The 20356-nt window shown below is 48.0% G+C and overlaps 2 non-coding genes and 1 pseudogene across 2 annotated transcripts; all 3 read right to left on the reverse strand.

The window, feature by feature from the left end:
- Positions 1-5325: 5325 nt before the first annotated feature.
- Positions 5326-5786, reverse strand: LOC127198635 (60S ribosomal protein L21-like; annotated as a pseudogene).
- Positions 5787-11422: 5636 nt separating this feature from the next.
- On the reverse strand, positions 11423-11538 carry LOC127198836 (U5 spliceosomal RNA). Its single transcript, XR_007831874.1, has one exon. It is a non-coding gene; the product is annotated as a U5 spliceosomal RNA (small nuclear RNA).
- Positions 11539-15733: 4195 nt separating this feature from the next.
- On the reverse strand, positions 15734-15850 carry LOC127198837 (U5 spliceosomal RNA). Its single transcript, XR_007831875.1, has one exon. It is a non-coding gene; the product is annotated as a U5 spliceosomal RNA (small nuclear RNA).
- Between the last annotated feature and the right edge of the window lie 4506 nt (positions 15851-20356).

Genomic DNA, 20356 nt, shown 5'->3' on the forward strand with positions numbered 1-20356 from the left:
CTCCGTCTGTTCGCCCTGTTCTGACCTCCTCAGACAACCCACTGGCCATCCGCATCCCTAGAGTCCTCCCTGCCTGGGCCTGGGGAAGGTGGGACATGTCTCCTGTCCTGCCCAGACACAGAGCCCAGTCTCTGGAATGTACTGCATTGTGTGGAGGTGGCTGCTCCCCCACGGAGGCACCCCAGCTTTCTGTATTATGGGACCCAGGTAACCTGACCTACCCAGTCATCAGGGGTGGCCAGGCGTTATTTTTGTACGAGGTGTGTTTACATTTTATTTCGCTTTTCTGTTTTACTGTTCTTTGAACTACTTAGGTTAAAAAGAAGGAAAAAAAAAGAAAGAAAGAAAAAAAAAAAAAGACAAAATACCTATTTTTGGTTACACTCAGAAACATTTTTTAAATAGCAGAAGGAAAACTTTTTTTAAAGAAAAAAAAAGAGAGAGAGAGAGAAAGTGTATTCCTTTAGAATGAGGTTAGAACACAAAAGTCCCTGACCCCAGATCCTCTAGGGACAGCCCACCCTGAACTCTAGGTAATTAGCTGGAAAAGGTAGAATTTGTGGCATTTTGTTAGAAAACTAGAGTCTTGTCCAAGTGGACTTGGGAAGGGGCAGTTTGTCCCTCCTCCCAAATGGTAGGTGGATTCCTGGGCTTTTCGCATCCTGAGGCAGTACCCTCTGTCCCTGTTGCTTCTCTGTAGCGTTCCATTCTCTTTGGAGAGAGGGGACTGGCAGCCTCCTTGGCCTGACTTGGGATTGTCACAGTCTATTCATTTTAACTGAATAAAGGTACTGTTGCCAAAGTGAACACTGAGTTTTTCATACTGTGTCAGGTTCTGGGCCATAGAGGGCAGAGGGTGGCAGGGTGCAGACTTTAGGGGGAAGGACCCCTCACAAGGTCAGGACATAATGATGACCAAACCATCTGAATTGTGTGAGGCACCTAACAAGTGGGCTCGATGTGGCCTTGTGAAGTAGCTCCGCTGGTGACCATCAGTTCTGTTATTAGATACGTAACTCAAAAAAGGGGAGGAGGTAGGCTGTGGCTCAGTTGGCAGAATGCTTACCCAGCATGCACAGAGCCCTGGGTTCCTGCCCCGGCACTGCATCTACTGGGCATAGTAGTGGTCAGCTGTAACCCCAGAATGCAGGAGGATAAGAGTTCGGGGTTATCCTCAGTTATGTTGGTACCCCTCCCCTCTCATCGCCCCCCCCATCCGCCATCTCAAGACTTGAGATGGTCGTAGCCAGGCCTGGAAACCCCTTCTGATTGACTGCTGCCATGCAACGTGTTTTAACATAGCGTTGACTCTGCTCACGAGCTATAGTTTGGACAGGGATAGGAGTGGGCAGCTGTCTCTGTTCTGCTCGGCTCTGGGCAGCTGGGCAGCTGGGGGCTAGGGGCTGAGGCTTCTCCCATGCCTCACTCAGTGCTTGATACATTGTGTCAGAGGCACAAGCTAAGTAACAGATGTGTGATTGTTTCTAACCTGGTCCCAGTGACACAATACTACTGCTGTGTTGTTTATTAAAGCAAGTCATGAAGGCTGGTCATATTTAGGGGATTCCATTACAGCCAATGGGAAGAGGGTCAGGGAACATGTGGACATATTCTAAAAAACAATCACAGAGGAGGCAAGTGCAGTGGCGTCCCTCTGCAATCCCAGTGCTGGGGACCTGGAGACAGATCCTAGGGACTCACTGGCCAGCCAGCCTGCCCTGGTCCGAACTATGAGTGTCAGGCTCAGGGAGAGATGATATATCAAAAGTAAACAAAGAAAGCCGGGCGTGGTGGCACACGCCTTTAATCCCAGCACTCGGGAGGCAGAGGCAGGCAGATCACTGTGAGTTCGAGGCCAGCCTGGTCTACAAAGCGAGTCCAGGACAGCCAAGGCTACACAGAGAAACCCTGTCTTGAAAAACCAAAAATAAATAAATAAATAAAAACATACAGAAGACAAGTCGGGCACTCCCTGATAACCACCTCTGGCTACACACACACACACCCCTGCACATTCTGGTGTGCAACACACACAATCAGAGGCTGGCCATGAGGCTCTGTTGGTAGTTTGTCATGAAATTCTGGGTTCAGTCCCCAGCATTGCATAAACCAGGTGTGCTGGTACATATCCCAACACCTGGGTGGTAGAGGCAGGAGGATCAGATGTTCTGGGTGGTCTTCAACTATATAGAGAATTTGAGGCAACTTGGGCTAGAGACCCTGTCAAAAACAAACAGAGGATGGCAGGTGAAATGGTTCCTCAGGTAAGGGCGTTTGCTATCAACCTGATGCCCTTGGATTCCATGTGGTGGAAGGAGAGAGCTGATTCTTGCAAGTTCTCCTCCGCAGGCACAGTCACACAGATAACACATAGAAGCAAGCAAACAAGGCTTAAGATTGGCCAGGGGAGCAGCAAAGCACAGGAACTGCCTCCACTTGGCCTGGCTTCCCTGCAGACCCTGGTCCCAGCCTGGCAGCTTGGTAGCCTAGCACTTAAAGAGCGAGGCTGCCACCTAGTGGAACCAATGAGACTACAGTCAGTGGGACGGGTGTGCCTTAGCAATCAAGACGCCTATCGCTTCCTGCAAGAGAGAGCCAGCCTCTATGAACAAATAACTCAAGTATCAAAAGCCTGTCTCGTAGCCGGGCATGGTGGCGCACGCCTTTAATCCCAGCACTTGGGAGGTAGAGGCAGGCGGATCATTGTGAGTTCGAGGCCAGCCTGGTCTACGAAGCGAGTCCAGGACAGCCAGGGATACAGAGAAACCCTGTCTCAAAAAAAAAAAAAGCTTGTTTCGTACGCAAAGCATACTGTGTTGAAAGAAAAGGCATGGGATCTTTAAGTAGTAAATTAAGAAAGGCTTTGAAGAGGAGTAGAAAAGGCAGGGAGGCCGGGGCGGTGGTGGCGCACGCCTTTAATCCCAGCACTTGGGAGGCAGAGGCAGGCAGATCTCTGTGAGTTCGAGGCCAGCCTGGTCTACAAAGCGAGCCCAGGTCAGCCAGGGCTACCCAGAGAAACCCTGCCTCAAAAACAAACAAACAAACAAAAAAGAAAAAAAGAAAGGGCAGGGAAGCCATCCAGGGAAGTGCACCAGCAAGTAGCCTGGCAGCCAAGAGGTTGTCATTTGCTGTGTGGGGCGTGGCACTTAGATACCCGAGTAGAAAACTTAAATGGAATGACCACTGGGTTCCCAAGCGCATGCTCTCTGCATGGTTGTGTGTTGCCGGGAATCTCCTCAGGGAAGAAAGGGGCTCAGTGAAGTCTTATGTCCCAGTGACAACCGTAACACCTGAGCTTTCTTTTTATTTTGCATTAAATCTGTGTATGACATTTGCTCCTTGACTGTGGAAGAGGACATCAGGTGTATCACCGTGCACCTGTGAAGGTCACACGGACTACTTACAGGATCCCAAGGGCTGAACTCAGAGCGTCAGACTTAAAGCAGGTGCGTTTACCAGATGAAGAAGTCCCCGAGAAGTGAAGGGTGGATCCGGGGGCCGACTCTTACATTCCTTCCTTGCCCTAAGCAGGCACTGACCTGTTATGTGTTTCCAGAAGAAAATTGGGGCATGAAATATAAACGAACCGAAACATAGTTGTTTTGGTTTTGCTTATTATAATTTTTGAGTTTATAATATAATTATATTATTTACCCTCTTTTCCTTTCCTCCTTCTAACCTTGCCGTGTATTTCCCTTGCTCTCTCTCTCAAATTCATGGCCACTTTTTCTTTAATTTTTGGTGTGTGTGTGTGTGTGTGTGTGTGTGTGTGTGTGTGTGTGTTGCATTTCTAAATATATAAAAACAACCCTCTCAGTCTGTATAACGTTACTTGTGTGCTGTTTGTTTTAAGAATGAGGAGATCCTGGACTGTCAGACATGCCTTCTGTCCAAAGGAGTGTTAATATATCATAAAGTGGACAGGGAACCTGCCGTAAACTCACAACAGGCCTCACAACAGGCCTCACAGTGTAGGAACCAGGCCTGGCTAGGCTGTCTGCCTGTCTTGCTGTTTCATGTCCTGTTTCTAGCAGCTTCCGTGTCTGTGTTTATCTTGGTTAGCTAGTCACATTTACTGCTCCGAGAACGCGCCCCTCCCTTCCTCGAGACTTGTCCTCCTGTGTGCAATCACCTCTTGAGGGATTTCACCTGGGAGGAGGATTCCTGTTTTGCTGCCTATAAGAAGGCTCTTTGGAACTCTGAAGGGGAAGGAGAATAATAAACCACTGCCGCGGCTGCTGCTCTCTTAGCATGAAGGACCCGCTGTGTTACTGTGTGTGTGTGTATGAGTTAAATCCGCAGTCCCTCGCCCTCGACTCAGTACCGCGGTGGCAAGGGCACCATATCACAACAACAGGCCTCACAACAGGCCTCACAACAGACCTCACAACAGACCTCACAACAGACCTCACAACAGACCTCACAACAGACCTCACAACAGACCCCACAACAGACCTCACAACAGGCCTCACAACAGACCCCACAACAGACCTCACAACAGACCCCACAACAGACCTCACAACAGACCTCACAACAGACCTCACAACAGACCCCACAACAGACCTCACAACAGGCCCCACAACAGACCTCACAACAGACCCCACAACAGACCTCACAACAGACCCCACAACAGACCTCACAACAGACCCCACAACAGACCTCACAACAGACCTCACAACAGACCTCACCTCACAACAGACCTCACAACAGACCCCACAACAGACCTCACAACAGACCTCACCTCACAACAGACCTCACAACAGGCCTCACAACAGACCTCACAACAGACCTCACAACAGGCCTCACAACAGGCCTCACAACAGACCTCACAACAGACCTCACAACAGGCCTCACAACAGGCCTCACAACAGACCTCACAACAGGCCTCACAACAGACCTCACAACAGACCTCACAACAGGCCTCACAACAGGCCTCACAACAGACCTCACAACAGACCTCACAACAGGCCTCACAACAGGCCTCACAACAGACCTCACAACAGGCCTCACAACAGGCCTCACAACAGGCCTCACAACAGACCTCACAACAGGCCTCACAACAGGCCTCACAACAGGCCTCACAACAGACCTCACAACAGACCTCACAACAGACCTCACAACAGGCCTCACAACAGACCTCACAACAGACCTCACAACAGGCCTCACAACAGACCTCACAACAGGCTTCATAACAGGCCGAGGGCCAGTGACTCATGACCATCATTCATCGTCTCCTCACAAGAGGCAGGGGTGGTTAAGAGAGTTGCTGAGGTTTATTTTATTTTTTATACTTTACAGTCCAAGTCCTTTGTTCCTTTTTGTACGTCAAGCCATGAGTTCGTACAGAACGGGCTCCAGCAGCTCAGGCTCCTTCCCGTTAGCCCTCACGAAGTGTGCTTCTCTGTGTGGCGCAGGCTGGCGCGTCAGCTGACCCCAGGTGCCCTTCTCCTTGGCTTCCTTCTTCTTCTGGTCGGTCTCCTTCACGTGCTTCAGGAAGCCGTCCTGCTCTCAGAGCGCTTTATGTGCTCAGCGTGCACATTGATGCTCTTGGTGAGACTCTTGCCCTTAACCTGCTTGTTCACAACGATGCCCACAGCACGCTGGGTGACGTTGAGGACTCTTGTGGTTTCGCCATGGTAACACTTATGGGGCATTCCCTTGATGTCTACAATATCATCCTTCTTGTAAATTCGCACGTATGTGGCCAGAGGAACAGCTCCATGCTTCCTAAAAGGCCTGGAGAACACATAACGAGTGCCCCTCCTCTTTCCCTTTGTGTCTGTCATTTTGGCAAGATGGCTGCCGCAGCCGAGGGCTAAGGTTTATAATCACAGCTCTGTCACTATCCAGCTGAGTGACTGGTAGGCACACCCTGGCCTCTGTCCTCATTTCCTCCCTCATAGGTTGCTGGGTGCAGGAAGCCCTCAGGGCTGAGCATACATTATTATTAATGAGGAGCAAGGCTAATGTTCTATTCCATCGCCAAGCCCTGGCTTCTCCTGGGCCTGCTTTGTAGTGAGATCTCTGGGCCTTTCCGCAGGCTCTGCCTTCAGTCTGGAGCAACCATCACCTTGGTCCGGGGAGATCTTTTTCCCATGCTCTCTCTCCAGCTAGAAGCGTTCTGTGTCTGCCGCCTGTATCTTGCTCAACTCTCTCGTTCTGAGCCCTTTCCCCTGAACTGCGATAGCCCACATGGCTCGTTTTCAGCTGCTTGGAAAACTTAGCCTTCAATTTCCCAAAGACAGAGGGCCTTTGTCACATTACGACCTGCTGGGGTGGTAGTGGTAGACGCCAAGTGAAATCTTGTGGCACAAGGAAAAGAGAGGGGAAAAAAAAATCAGAAGATGAGCTAGAGGCTCGAGACCCTGATGCCTTTAGCTCCAGCATTTGGGAGAATCGGCTGGCGGATCTCGCTAAGTCCCAGGCCAGCCAGGACTACACAGTGAGCTCCTGTCTCTCAAAACAAAACACAAGATAAACCTGAGCTGAAATGTTGGTGCTCACCCTGTAATTTCAGCCCTAGGCTACATAGCAAGACCATATTTCCAAAACTGATAATAATTATAATAGTAACAGGACTGGAGAGATGGCTCCGTGGGTAAGAGTGCTTGCTGTGCGGTCCTGAGGACCAGAGAGTACAGACCCCCCAATGTCAGGTAACGAGCCAGCGTCCCACAAAGCTGCATACACACCGTGTACGTACACTGAGGCATTGGCACACATAAGCAAATTCTTAAAAGTAAAAACAAACAAATAAGCTTGCTTCAGCTACTAAAGGTGTAGTGCAGGTAAGAACAAACACTTGGCATGAGTGAAGCTTTGGGTTCCAGGCCTAGCTCCCGTCTAACTCCTTGAGGGACGTGATCAAAGAGCCTGGAGACATTGGCAGTTTAAAATATCACTACACTCTCATGCCACCACCAGCACCACCCACCTACCCCAGCTTCCTTTTCATATCTCCAGGGCATGAAAACAGACCTTGAGAATCTCCGAGCAGCTCCAGGCTTGACCTTTGACCTTCTGAGTATTTCCTCAACCCAGCGGGCAATCACAGCCAGACTTAAATAGCTGCTTTGTGAGGCAAAGGAATGAGGAGCCAAGTGGACACGTCTTGGCGCCTGGGGCAGTGTTGGCACTCAGTAAACGGTCTGTGCTACCGCGCTGATTGTTTGGTGAGTCTGAGGATTCCAGTTGGAATATAGTTGAGGGGGAAAGGGACTGGCCTAGCATGCAAGAGGCCCCGGGTTCGACTCCCAGCCCCAGGGAGTAAGGCAGAAAAAAGATTATTTCGGATGTGTGACAAAGGACTGCACCCTGCTACGGCTCTCCAGGCGTGGTTGTCCTTGAATCCAGCCCAGTAGTCACACAAAGGTCACAAGGCTTTCCTCTTGTCTTCCACCCCCCCACCTCCCCCTTTCCTGCACGACACACAATAAAGGCCCCTGATTGCCTGATTAGAGGAAGCGGATATACAATTAATTTCAATTTTAGACCTAAAGTCCTCCTTCTCCCTTTCAAGAAGAAGTGCATACCTATTCCAATTTACACACTGAACAAACATGGGATTTTCCAGCGGGTTCTGTAGCCTTTGAAGTGACCAGACCAGACTATTGATTTATTTCCAACTAACCTCTTTCTTTGAACCCAGAAGGGTCAAGGTTAATTATATAATAAAACACACTGTGCTCAGCTGCCCTTCTGAGGGCGCAGGGAGCCCCCACTCCCTTTCTGAGCCAGAAGAGGTGGATCAAATTTCTGATTCCTTCCCCTCAATTCATTTCCTTCATCAGAGCCCATTATGAAGAAGAGGTTAAAAAAAAAAAAAAAAAAAATCCTGACCTCTCATTTCCTCCCTGAGAGATAGATTTTAATTTGCTGAAAACCAACAAAGGGATATGAGCCATGTGTTCACACTGTCTCCTTCAGCTAGAAAGTCTTGCTGGGCTCCCCGTGCTAGAGCTGGCAGAGAGGTAGGTGGGGAGCCAAGGGTTTTAGCCCACTGAGTCTGTCGTCTGTCTGTCTATCTGCTATGAAGAGGGATCCTGCTGGTGCCATTACCACAGCCAAGATTCTACTAAGGCTGACATGATGCCGAGCTAACTGGCCAGGGGCTCCTCACACCACGCATGCTCACTGACCACTGAGATGGGCAACATGGCAGTGCTTGTTTTCCCTATAGAGAGTCATGGCACCAACAGCAAGTGTCACAAGACCTAGGTAAGGTTTTTCTTTTCTTGTGTATATTCCTCCTTATAAATTTAGAGTCTTCTGGGTCTGGGGAATTTGTTTATAAAAGTGTAGACAGATCTAAGTTCATTCACCAGAGTCCACATAAAAACTGCTACAAAGCCGCCCATGGTTGGTTGGCACATGTTTATAATCCCAGTGTGGAACATTGGTGGATATTGCTAGAAACTGGTAGAAACTGGTGGCTGCAGCTCACCTGCCAGCCAGCCCAGGCTATTTGGTGAGTTCCAGGCCAGCGAGAGAATCTGTCTCTAGATAAACAAAGAAATAAACGGTGAAATAAAATAAATGTTGGGCATGTTGGTGCATACCTTTAGTCTCAGAACTCTGGAGGCAGCGGCAGGTAGATCTCTATGAGTTTAAAGGCAGCTAATCTACATAGCAAGTTCCAGGCCAGCCAAGGCTACACAGTGAGGTCTTGTCTCACAGATAAATACATCTCTCTCCAAGGTGTCCAGCCCAGAGAAGAGCCCGAAGCTCTCCCCTCTAACTGATCAAGGATGTAGGGATGGAGTGTGTGACTGGTTGGGCCCACTCAGGAACCAGCATCCCTCCCAAAGCCCCAACTCTGTGGAGATTTCCCACTGCATAGCACCTTACATGGCCCCTCTGGAGCCCCACTAAGCCCTGCAGTGGCCTGCATCACCAAGGCCACATCTACCGTGGCCAAGGTGTCAGCCCCTGGGGATGGAGGCCCAGGTGGGTTCTGGGTAAGGGATACAGATTCCAGGAGATGGTGGCAGATTGTCCACTCATCCCAGGCCACCCTGCCACAGACATACTGTGCTGTCTGTCTCCTCCGTGGCTTCCTTGGGAAACTGAGTCAGGTGCAAAAAGTCCAGATACATGGGACCATTAACAGTGTCTTCGAGGATGAATAAGGGGACCCTTTCCTGGATGGGGGTGGGTGGGGGCGGGGAAGAACTTGAAGACCGTCCTCACTGCTGGCATCCTGGGGTGGGGTGGCGGGGAGGAGCAGCAGTGTGAAGAATCTCATGGCAAAAAGAAAGCTTCCTTATTAGAGGAACTGAAGACCGGAGCCTGAATCCAGGTCAGACTTAATACATAGTAAGACCAACTCTCAAAAGAAAGGAAAGTCTAAAGCTGTTCACCTAAAAGTTGCTGTAGGTGAGCCGGGTATGGTGGCACATGCCTGTAATCCCAGCACTCAGGAGGCAGAGGTAGGTGGATCACTGAGTTCGAGGCCAGCCTAGTCTACAAAGCAAATCCAGGACAGCCAAGGCTACACAGAGAAAAACTCTCAAAAACAAAAAAAGTTGCTATAAGTTATCATAAACTACTTGCCTATTTTTAAGTGAAACTCACGGAAGCCCGTTTTAAAGACCTCCAAGGGGGGAAATTCCTCTGCCCTCCTTGTTTTTCCAAAATGTATGATTCCTGGTGCCAGTGTAATTTTGTATTTTGTAGACAGGTTCTCATATTGTAGGTCCTCCAGGCTGCCCTGGAGGTCACTATGTAAACCAGGCTGGCCTTGAATTCACAGAGAGCTGTCTGCCTCTGCCTCCCAGTGCTGAGATTAAAGGCGTGCACCACAGTACTTCCTACCACCCCTGTTTCACACTGAAGAAGTTTTTAAATCTTGTTTGTTTGTTTGTGCCTTTTTTGAGACAGGGTTTCCCAGTGTAGCCTTGGCTGTCTTCGACTTGTTTTGTAGATCAGGCTGGCTTCAAAGTTACAGAGATCCACCTGCCTCTGCCTTCCTGTTTTTTGTTTTTTGTTTTTTTGGTTTGTTTTGTTTTTGTTTTTGTTTTTGTTTTTGTTTTTTTTTGGTTTTTCGAGACAGGGTTTCTCTGTGTAGCCTTGGCCATCCTGGACTCACTTTGTAGACCAGGCTGGCCTCGAACTCATAGCGATCTACCTGCCTCTGCCTCCTAAGTGCTGGGATTAAAGGCGTGCGCCACCATGCCTCTGCCTTCCTGAATGTTGGGATTACGCCCTGCTGTGTAGATGTGTTTGATAGTCTTTTGTCATGATTGAATTAAGTCTTTTTCTTTCTTTCTTTTTTTAAAGATTTGTTTATTATTATGTATACAGTGTTCTGCCTGCATGTACACCTGCACACCAGAAGACAGCATCAGATCACATTATAGATGGTTGTGAGCCACCATGTGGTTGCTGGGAATTGAACTCAGGATCTTTGGAAGAGCAGGCGACGCTCTTAACCTCTGAGCCATCTCTCCAGCCCAAGTCTTTTTTATGGTCAGTTTATAAAAAGCATTGAAAAATAAATGTTGGCTTGGAGAGATGGATCAATGGTTAAGAGCACTTGTTGATGCCGTTCGTGGTGGCGCACGCCTTTAATCCCAGCACTTGGGAGGCAGAGGCAGGTGGATCTCTGTGAGTTCGAGGCCAGCCTGGTTACAAAGTGAGTCTAGGACAGCCAAGGCTATACAGAGAAACCCTCTCTCGAGAAACAAAAACAAAACAAAACAATAAAAAATAAAACAAAAAAATAAAGGGAAGACCAGGCCCTAGACAGGTCCCTGAGTCAGGACTACAGAGAGATTACACAACATTTCCCCTAAGCCAGCTGAGAACCGCATCTCCCCAGTCTCTTCTCTCTCCTGTCACAACAAACAACCTTGAGTCTTTTGTCAGCCACAAAATCTGCAGTCTGCCAAACTGACTTCTCTTGGGACCTCCAGCTCTAGTTTTTAGACTGGAAAAGGGGTTCCACCGTGGGAGCCATTGCAATCTGACCAAGGCTGGCTTTTCTCCATCATCACACAAGGTGTGTGGTGTGTGTGTGTCTTCCCTGCACTCAGCAGCCATCTCTTTGTCACAGAAGATCGGCTCCTCTTAGGTTTATGCTGATTGCTTGGAACCTACAATCCCATGGAGAAATTCAGAACTGAGCAAGACAGGCTTTCCGAACAGCTAGGTGGGGAGGCCAAGGCTCAGGAAAGATACTGTCCCCAGGAGCCAGAACGCAAGTTGTGTTTTGCACCAGTGCCATGGGGCTTTAGCAAAGAAACAGTATTCTTTCTTTCTGGAACTGGGGTCATGGCTGTAAAGCCTGCACTTAGGAACCCAAGGCAGACGGAACGTACGAGGAGGATTATCTCCAAATATATGCCATACAACATAAAAATCTAAGAGAACCCAATAGAGATCTAGAACCCAATAGAGATCTGATTTTGGACAACTTAAATGTAGCCTTGCTAAAGCAAGGCCTCAAAAAATTGGTCTAAGACTCAGAGTTGTTCCTCTCCACGGAAATCTTTAGTAAAAGGCGAAAGATTTATACGATCTGAAGAGAAACCAGAGTATACCTACTGCAGCTGTCAGTCACAGCTGGAGTAAAAACAGCTCCTAGCACAGTGACGGTATCTACTTAATTCAAGACTACTCTAGCGAAAAAGAACCACTATTTTTGTTTTATAAGTTAAAACTGAGCTTCATAAAGACATTCTCAGATCCACACGTTAATTTTTCGTTTTATGGTTGTATTGTGCGCAGTGTTCCTTGGGTATGCAAATATGTGGCGGGGGCCCCGCCCTGTGGACGAGAGTGGAAGCGGCGACTCCGCGCTGTGCCGAGCCGGGCCACCAGAGGGCGACGCCGAGGCTCGGCTGGGAGCGGATAGGCTTTCAGTTCAGGTTTTATGTTTCTACTTTATTGACTTAAAAAACTGTTTTTAGAAGCCGGGCGGTGGTGGCGCACGCCTTTGATCCTAGAATTCGGGAGGCAGAGTGGATCTCTGTGAGTTCAAGGCCAGCCTGGTCTACAAAGTGAGTCCAGGACTGCCAAGATAGCACAGGAAACCCTGACTCGAACAAACAAACAAGCAAACAAAAAACCCTACACTGTACTTGTTTTATTTTTAAATTTTGTGGTTCTGGGGGTTGGACGTAGAGCCTCACACATATCAGGCAAGCGCTCTACCAACGAGCTATATTCCCAACCCTAATGACTGCAATAAATTCCAACAAGAAAATAGCAACCAACTGTGGGGACGCTAAATTCAGAACGCTGCTTTAGCGAGAGCGAGAGGTGGTTTAAACAGTGTGCCACTTTCCTTTTTCTTGCCATGTACGGCGGGCGTCTGAGTGGCTTGTGGTGGTAGCTGATTGAGCCGTGCACTCGGCCCTTCACTTGTAATACTCTGCTTTCTTGTTTGTCACTGAGAATCTCTGAGGGCTCTTGCCTTAAAATTGGAGCTTGCAGCCTGGTAGTAACGCACTCCCAGCACTCCGGAGGCAGATCTCTATGAGTTCGAGGCCAGTCTGGTCTACATAGTGGGTTCTAGGATAGCCAGAGCTACTTAGAGCCTGTCTTGAAAAAAACAAAAACAAAACAACAAAAACCCAATATAGCAGTAGGCCACGATACTGCTATAGATAAGATCTTGTGGGTCTCTAGCTCTAAACTTTTAAGATTCCCTGTCCTTTCCCAGGTGGCGTTCAGGGGCACCCGGGACCTTTGACCCCTTGTCCTGAATAGAAACCAGCTCTCTTTTCATGTATTTGGAGACAGTCTCGCAATGTGACCCCCTCATCCTCTCAAATGCTGGGACACAGGCATGCACCACCACAGCCAGCGCTGACCACCTCTCCTTTACAGTGAGAGTGAGTCCAGCCTCACTGGCAGTGAGGTGACCAGCAGTTCTCCGTCTGGGGCGGAAGGAAGGTATTGGAGCTCTGGGTTTGGAATAGCTGCGACAGAAAAGATACGCACAAAGTTACAGCCGCTGTCATTCTGTGACTGCTGGGCTCTTTAAACATTAGTGCATCTGGGAACTGGATGTTGTTGGCACCTCGTGCACACTCAGCTCCTGGATTATTTTTTTAAAATATTTTGATTGAGTGGGTTTTTTTGTTTTTGTTTTTGCTTTTGAGACAGGATTTCTCTGTGTACGCTTTGTAGACCAGGCTAGCCTCGAACTCACAGCGATCCACCTGCCTCTGCCTCCTGAGTGCTGGGATTAAAGGCATTGGGCCACTACGCCTGGCTGATTGGTTGATTATTTTTAAAGATTTATTTATTTATTTATTTATTTATTTATTTATTTATTTATTTATTTTGTATACAGTGTTTCACCTGCATGTCAGAAGAGGGCACCAGATCTCATTCTAGATGGTTGTGAGCCACCATGTGGTTGCTGGGAATTGAACTCAGGACCTCAGGAAGAGCAGACAGTGCTCTTAACCTCTAAGCCATCTCTCTAGCCCCCATCACAGTCCACTTTGAAGGGAAGTCAGGGAAGAAATTCAGGGCAGGAACCTGGAAACAGAGACTGACAGACGCCATGGAGGGGTGCTGCTCACTGGCTTGCTCAGTCTACTTTGTTATACAAATCAGGACTCCCTGCCCAGAAGTGGTACCACCCACAGTGAACTGCACCCCACAGGCATCACAGATCAAGGAACATGTCCCACAGACTTGCCATGTAGACTGGTCTCACGGAGGCTTTTCCTCAGGTGAGGTTCCTCTTTCTGGATAACACTGGCTGTGCCAAGATGAAAAACCAAACCAACTTCCCACCCCCAAGTCTCCTTATAGGTCTCCTTTTCTTTTTGGGAGTGGCATGGGATGTTCTCTACCTAGCCCTGGCTGTACTTAAGCTTACTATTAAACTCATTATGTAGACTAAGCTGGCCTTCAACTCACAGAGATCTTCCTGCCTCCCAAGTGCTGTGGCCTCCCCCTACAGATGTTTGGTTTGGTTTGGCTTGGTTTTGGGTTTTTTGTTTGTTTGTTTGTTTGTTTTACAATTCAGAAGGCTCCAGGTCATGATGACAAGAGCAGAGTGGCTTTCCGCAGTTTGTAAGTATGAAACAGAGGGGCAGGTGGTGCCCCTGGTGACATCTGTCAAATTATACACCCCACCAGATCAGTGTAGGTACTGCTGGGAAACAGACATGGGAGGCCACAATACGTACCAGCCTGTGAATAGCAGCCAGTAAGGTCATACCTGACAAGGAAGGGAGGGAGGGAGGGAGGGAGGGAGGGAGGGAGGGAGGGAAGGCAAACATGGGCTTACAAGATGGTGCAGCCCATCACGTACAGTAGTCATGGCAACGGCAGTGAGATACAGCTGTCACATTGCAATCCAAGGAAGAGGAGAGAGACAAATACTGCTGCTGAGGTTTGTCCCCCCCCCTTCATTGTGTCTGAGACCCAGCCCATGGAAAGGTGTTGCCCACTTGTCTTACTTAGGGGTTCTATTGCTGTGACGAAATGCCATGACCAAAAAGTAAGTTGGGGAGAAAAATGGTTTATTTGGCTTATGCTTTGATATTGCCATTCATTATTGAAGGAAATCAGGACAGGAACTGAGACAGAGAAAGATCCTGGAGGAAGGAGCTGGTGCGGGGAGGGAGGGGTGCGGGGGGGGGGGCCGTTGCTGTCACTGGCTTTCTCAGCCTGCTTTCTTATAGAACCCAGGACCACCAGCCCAGGCATGGCCCCATCCACTGATCACGGATTGAGACAATGCCTTACAGTTGGATCTCATGAAGGTATTTCCTCAACTGAGGCTCCTTCCTCTCTCATGACTCTGTCAGGTTAACACAAAACCAGCCAGTACACCCACTCTCAGGTTGGGGTCTTTCTAAGCCAGTTAACCCTGAGAGGAGTCCCTTAGTGTGTTTGTGTTTCACAGTGTGCATGAATGTGCAAGCCAGCTCAAGCACCATGGTGAATGTACAGGTCAGAGGACAGCTTGGGGGAACCCTTCTTTCCTTCCATCAAGGGGTCAAACCCGGGTCATCAGCACCGTTACCTGCTGAGTCATTTTGCAGCTCCTGATAGTATTGTTAAGACACAACTTCCTGGGGCTGGAGGTATGGGTCAGCGGTTAAGAGCGCTGGTTGCTCTTCCGAAGGACCTTGGTTTAATTCCCAGTACCCACATAGCAGTTCACAGTGGTTTCTAACTCCAGTTCTAAGGGATCTGACACCCTGATACAGACAGCATGCCATATGTACATGTAATGGTATGTTTTGTTTTGTTTTTTTGAAACAGGATTCCTCTGTGTAGCCCTGGTTGTCCTGGAACTCATTTTGTAGACCAGGCTGACCTTGAACTCACAGAGATATGCCTGCCTCTGCGTCCTGAGTGCTGGGATTAAAGGCACTAGGATCACATTATATATGGTCGTGAGGCACCATGTGGTTGCTGGGAATTGAACTCAAGGATTTCCGTAGGAGCAGAGTTCTCTGAGCCATTTCTTCAGCCCCAAGGCAGTAATTTTCTTGTTTTTTGAAAGTTTATTTACCTATTGTGTATACAATGCTCTGGCTGCATGTGCGCCTGCACACCAGAAGAGGGCGCCAGACCTCATTCTAGATGGTTGTGAGCCACCGTGAGGTTGCTGTTTATTGAGCCCCAGACTTTTAATGTCCGAGCCTTTTCTCCAGGTGCTACACAGCGTTCTTAAGCGAAAATAACTCTGTTTGAAGTCCAGTCGGAGCTGCCAGGAAAAATGACTTACTAACACTTCTGTTATTCAACCAAGAAATGGAGCCTTGTTAAGAACAAGGCCTCAAAAAATTGGTCTAAGACTCAGAGTTGTTCCTCTCCACGGAAATCTTTAGTAAAAGGCGAAAGATTTATACGATCTGAAGAGAAACCAGAGTATGCTGAAGACCTACTTAACACATTTCTACAGTAACACAAACTCCTACTGTAATGATGGTGAGTTTTTACCTAAAGCGCCATTATCTGCAGAAATTTCTTTCTGATCTTTTTAAAGGATATTTTAGTGTTCATTTAAAAACTTTGAGTAATAAAAAGCATCTTTTAAAAAAAAAAAAAATCTGTTTTAGCCGCGGTGTGTTATGGGTATGTAAACGAGACCGCGTAATCGCCCCAGAGACTGGCCCAGGGGCCTCCTACAGAGGGCGGGGCGGAGGGTTCCACCTCCTGTTCCACGGAGCGGCGGGTTTGTACTTCCTTACTCTGGAATTTGAACCTGGTTTCTTTTAAATGAAGGATTTTCCCGATGGTTTAGGCAGCGAGGAATTGTGAAGCAGGATCTGAGGGGTGGGATTGGGACAGGAGCACAGAGGGTTTCAAAGGCGTTGGCAACGTGTTTTCTGTTTTTACTGAGAACAGTAGTTCCTGTAGTGAAACCACCGTAGATAAGACCTTGCATATTCAATATATTCAATGCAGTGAGTTACCTCTGTACAAAAGGGGGAAAAATGAAGTCTAGCATTTCTAAACTAATGTGGCTAATCATTTCTGTACCGAGCTAATTCAACGTGGTAAGCAGAGGTATTTTTTTCCACTGTGGATATATGTAGCGCGCGTGCGTGTATACGTGTGTGTGTGTGTGTGTGTGTGTGTGTGTGTGTGTGTGTGTGTACTTTTTTGTTGTTTTTGTTTTGTTTTTCGAGACAGGGTTTCTCTGGGTAGCCCTCGCTGTCCTGGACTCGCTTTGTAGAGCAGGCTGGCCTAGAACTCACAACGATCCGCCTGCCTTTGTGTCCCCGAGTACTGAGTTTGCAGTTGCGCACTCCTGCGCCCCGCCATACTTTTTTTTTTCTTCATACTTTTTTTATTTGTAGAAGAAGATCAATAATTCCAGCACTCTCAGCATCAGTAACCACAGCAGCTTTTCAGGGTTCTGCAGGCGTGAGCAAAACTGTAGAGACACATCCAGCACGTTCTGTTAAAACACAAAGTCAAAAATAAAGTCCTGGAAACCATATTTCTGTTAAGTACTTAATACTCTACATTTTTCTTCCTCTCTGTCTCTGTCCCTCTGTCTCTGTCTGTCTGTGTCTCTGTCTCTCTCTGTCTCTCTCGGTCTGTGTGTGTGTGTGTGTGTGGTTTAAACTAACGTACACCTTACCATAAAATCTCTTTTAATGTAGTTTTATAATTATATTGTAAGACCCATTGTCTTGTGGACTGAAGAGTTGGCCCAGTGGTTTTAAGAGCACTTGTCGCTCTTGCAGAGGACTTGGGTTTGATTCCCCACACCCACATGGTGGCTCACAACCATTTGTAACTCCAGTTCCAGGGCATCCAACATTCTCTTCTGACCTCAGAAGGCATAAGGTATGCATGCGGTGTGTGTGCACGCATGTGGTATGTGTGCATGCATGCGGTTATGTGTGCATGCATACGGTGTGTGTGCATGCATGTGGTATGTGTGCATGCGTGCGGTGTGTGTGCATGCATGTGGTGTGTGTGCATGCGTGCGGCATGTGTGCATGCATGCGGTGTGTGTGCATGCATGTGGTATGTGTGCATGCATGCGGTGTGTGTGCATGCATGCAGGATGTGTGCACGCATGTGGTATGTGTGCACGCATGCGGTGTGTGTGCACGCATGTGGTATGTGTGCATGCATGCGGTTATGTGTGCATGCATACGGTGTGTGTGCATGCATGTGGTATGTGTGCATGCGTGCGGTATGTGTGCATGCATGTGGTGTGTGTGCATGCATGTGGTTGTATGCATGCATGAATGCAAGCAGGATGTATGATTCAGGGTTCTCTAGAATCACAGAAATTAAACAAATTCCATTCTTTCTCTCTCCATATATGTATATGCATATGGAATTTACTGAAATGACTTACAGGCTGCAGTCCAGCTAATCCAACAATGGCCAGCTGTGGATGGGAAGTCCAAGAATCTAGTGGCCGCTCAGTCCCACAAGGCTGAGTATCTCAGCTGCTCTTCTGTATAAGCTGGAATCCTGAAGAAGTAGCCTCCAAGGGATGTGCTGGCGGAGTGTGAGCAGGCCGACCCTTCCTTCCTGCATCCACTGTCTGTATATAGGCCTCCAGCAGGAGGTGTGGCCAAGGTTAAAGGTGAGTGTCTGTCTGGGTCAAATGCCCGCTGTCCTCAAGATCCAGATCCCAGGGGTGCCCTCTGGAGTGGAGTTCATTTCAGGTGTTGTCAGGCTGATCACCGAGAACAGTCATCACACAGGCGAAACAAGTCATACACATTAAATAATATATATCTACAAACACACACACACACACACACACATATGTATACATACATACATTTCTAATTTTCTGGATCTGAAGATGATTGAGGGTTTTCTATTTTTACTTTTTTTTTTTTTTTTTAAAAGTCAGGAGCTTCCTGGCCTGGAATTCTCCATGTAGACCAGGCTGGCCTTGAGTGCATAGAGATCCACCTGCCTCTGCCTCCCATGTGCTGGGATTACAGATGTGCATCTAGCACTATTTAGTTGTTGTTTCTGGGAACAAGGATGACATTAAACTCTTCCTGGTCCTCAGGCTTCCATGTCTCCATTGTTGGGTCCTGCAGGTGGTGCACTTATGTCCAGATTAAAGGAGTTTCTGTTTGTTCGTTTGGTTTGGTTTTTCGAGGCATGGTTTCTCTGTGCAGCCTTGGCTGTCTTGCACTTGCTCTGTAGACCAGGCTGGCCTCGAACTCACAGCGATCCACCTGCCTCTGCCACAGGCTTGTGCTGCCACCAACACCAGCCAGATTTAAGTTTATACAGTGTGTTCTGCTCGAATGTGTGCCTGCAGGCCAGAAGAGGGCACAAGATCTCATCCTAGATGATTGTGAGCCACCATGTGGTTGCTGGGAATTGAACTCAGGACCTTTGGAAGAGAAGGCGGTGCTCTTAACCGCTGAGCCATCTCTCCAGCCCTGGGATCTGAATTCTTGTCTTCATGATTACACATCAGGTGCTCTAACCACTAGGCAATCCCTCCAACTCTGCTACTAGCAAATTTCTTACAGAGCAAGAGTGCCACTCAGAAGCTGGTTATTGTCCCAACCCCATCTCTGTAGTCCTAGGCCAGGGACTTTACCTACAGAAAGACTAATGGTTTCACAAAGGAATGAATTTCATCTTGTTTGTTTGGTTGGTTGGTTGGGTTTTCGAGACAAGGTTTCTCTGTTTAGCCCTAGCTGTCCCGGAACTCCATCTGTAGGCCAGGCTGGCCTGGAACTGACAGAGATCTGCCTACCTCTGCCTCCCGAGTGCTGGGATTAAAGGCGTGCACCGCCACCTGGCCTATGAACTTCATTTGTAATAAAACACGGAGAAACCTTCTGCAGACAGATTGGGGTGTTGTGTGGCTCAGTAGTAGGGAACTTTCCCAGCATGGGAGAGGCTCTGGGCTTAATCCTTAGCACGGCAAATACGATGATGATAAAACAACAGTGACAGTAGTGATGATAATAAATAGAGAAAGGAAGTGGAGCAGCCCTGGGGGCTGTGCTGAAGGGTAATTGAGAGATTAACAATCTCACTGGTTTTATGGGCTAATCTATAAAATGGACGAGTTTCTAGGAAAATAAACAGTTGGTATAACAACATGTCAACATCAACTCAGGGGACCATTCCTTCCAAAGAGTCCAGACAACTGAGCAATCATACAGTATTGAGTGGATTTCAACAGCTGGACACAGCTGGACGTGGTCAGGGACAAAGACCAAAGTACTGAAAAAAAAAAAAAAAAAAAAAAAACCTCTCAGCACTTGCAAGGCAGAGGCAGGGGATTGCTGTGTATTTGAGGCCAGCCTTGGCTAAACATAGAGTTCCAGGCCAGCCTATGTAGAATGAGACCCATAGAACCAAATCAATGTAACAAAAGTCAAGCCAGGTGTGGTGTCATATGCTTTTAATCCCAGTACTCAGCTAGCAGGAAGAGCCATGTGAGTTTGAGGATAGCCTGGTCTACATGTTAAGTTCTAGCCCAGTCAGAGCTATATAGTGAAAACTTGTCTAAACAACAACAAAATAACACCAATCAAGTGGGGCTGGAGAGATGGTTCAGCTGTTAAGACACTGGCTGCTCTTTCAGAGGTCCTGAGTTCAATTCTCAGCACCCACATGGTGGCTCATGACCTATAAAGGGATCCAGTGCCCTCTTCTGGCCTGCAGGTCTACATGCATCAGAGCACTTACACATAAAATAAATGAAAAACAAAAAACAGCCAACCAACCAAGTGAACAAACAAACAAACAAACAAAAATCCTTCAAAAACTCTCAGTGTTGTGCCAAAGTTGCTGAAAGCATACACACTGCAGTCACTGTGGGCACACCCACTACAGTCGCTAGGAGCACACCCACACACCCACTGCAGTCGCTGTGAGCACACCCACACGCCCACTGCAGTCGCTGGGAGCACACCCACAC

The sequence above is a fragment of the Acomys russatus genome, chromosome 14, assembly GCF_903995435.1.
Source record: "Acomys russatus chromosome 14, mAcoRus1.1, whole genome shotgun sequence".
In the NCBI taxonomy this organism is placed as follows: Eukaryota; Metazoa; Chordata; class Mammalia; order Rodentia; family Muridae; genus Acomys; species Acomys russatus.